We start from the raw sequence: 2,310 nt of genomic DNA on the forward strand, positions 1-2,310 counted from the left end.
CTAGCACTTGCACGGTACTGCTGCTATATGTTCATGATCATCATGATATTGTGTTAACGCTGCTGTACGGAATAGCGTGAGGACAGATAGTCGATGTGGTTTTAAGAAGTGTGAGCACCCCTAGTGTATGGACCAGGTCTAGCAGACCCATCAGACTTACAAACTATACTTTTAACTTGGTAGTAGTCGGCCAACTATTATCAGGTCTGGCCTTCAGGTCACACAACCCAGTCATATAGGGGTAATACATCACAATAGCCAACTAACCTACCACGGTTGTTTTCTTATTATTATTATATGAGATGGATTATGCTTAAAGAAATTCTGTATGTTCTGCTATGCTATGATTATGCTTAAAGAAATTCTATATATTCTGCTATGTTATGATTATGCATGTTTTTCCCAAAAATGATACATAAAGTTTTACTGGTTATGTTTATGTATATGATTATATGTATAACATAGAAAAGCTCATGCTACCACACATTAGTATTAGTTTATTTCCCTTACTGAGAGGTGTCTCACCCCAAATTATATGAACATTTCAGGAGCCCTTGATAGGAGAGTGGATAAAGCCCCGCTAAGATAGTGCTGTTGATCTGCCCTCTTTGAAGGGTAAATTTTGGTGGGGACGGATAGACTTTTTGGGAAATGTGCCTAGGACTTTATTTTTGGGATGTATATACTTAAATACAATGGATGTAGTAACTCTAGTGTTGAGATGGATGGTTTTGTGTTTATGATATTATGATTTTATGTTTCCCGCTGCTTAGGCTTCCGTTTTGTGTTTCCATTATATCCCTGGTACCCAAGGATTTAGGTTGATTATGATTTGCTAGATTTATTATACCGATTTATATTATTCAATAATATATATATATATATATATGGAAATTAAGCAGGTCATCACAGTTTGGTATGAGAGCCTAGGTTGTTAGGTTTTGTAGACTTTAGAATGCAGTGGAAACGATACCAAAGTATAGGAAAAGGATTTAAGGATTTGTTCTATAGTCTAGAAGTAGGACTTCCATGGTGGTTTCTATGTTTTTCCTAGGGTGACGATTTCAGGAAAATCATAGTAAATTATTATCGGATTATGTTCTAAGAATGTAATACTGGGGCTAGGAATAAGTTGAGGATGTTAAGATAAAAGGTTAGATTTGGAGGGTGAATTATAAGGATAGGATTACTGAGTTACTTTTGTTGTTTTCAGGATGGATCTACGAGGAGGTAGTGCCCATGCAAGCGGCAGTGATGGGGCAGGGCCCTCAAGTGCAGATGGGACAGACTCTGACGCAGTATTACGTAACGTGACTCAGCAGGTTATGACTGAGATCGCTAGGAGCTCCAGGGAGTAAGGTGGTCCATCGACAAGCCATGGGTGCACTATAGAGAAGTTTACGAAGATGAATCCTCCAGAATTCTCAAGAGGAGTTGATCCTGCAGCCGTTGAGAATTGGATGCAGGAGACTGAGAAAGTTTTGGTGGTGCTATAGTGTACAAAAGAACAGAGGGTCCTCTTTGTCACGCCCCGAACCCAAAAATGGGTCCCAGGTGTGAGTTTAAGTAACCTAACTTATCTCTGTATCAATTTAAACATACATGATACAATACATAAAGGGGGTCCGACCCCGTGGGGTAAACGGATGCCCACATACATACACACAATCATCCATTCTCATCTATAATACGTAGCGAAATACGGTCTTTTATACAATAACAGTATCATACCAGAGTCTATACAACTAGGATATACATTCCCATAATTACAACACAAACTCCAGGTGTCCACAAAACTATTCTGACAACCTGGATACCAAAACTCGTACCTAAAAGGTACTAGCAGTAGCCACGACACCTCCTGCTTTCAAACACTAGGATGCTACTTACCGCTACCTGAAGGCCCTGAAAATATTGTACGTACATTCGGGGTGAGACACCTCTTAGTAAGGAAGAAAACATTTTATATCAGTGTGTGGCATACCAGTGTCATTTTACATACTTCATAACACTATACATACGATATAGTTTGAAACAATTCATACAGTTTCATACAATTCCATACAGTTCCAGTATTTTCACAAAAACCATTCCAGTTCATACGATACCCAACATACATACATACATACATACATACATACGGTCAGTGTCGTCATACTAGTTCGCAACTACACCAAGTCATCTCGTCTCACAGCAATTACATTGCTACATACGCGACTACGTAGCGACAATCAAGGCCCAATGGTGATTACATTGCTCCATACACAACTACACTAGGTCACCTAGTCTCACAACGATTACATTACTACA

This window comes from Malania oleifera, chromosome 8 (assembly GCF_029873635.1).
Source record: "Malania oleifera isolate guangnan ecotype guangnan chromosome 8, ASM2987363v1, whole genome shotgun sequence".
Lineage (NCBI taxonomy): Eukaryota > Viridiplantae > Streptophyta > Magnoliopsida > Santalales > Ximeniaceae > Malania > Malania oleifera.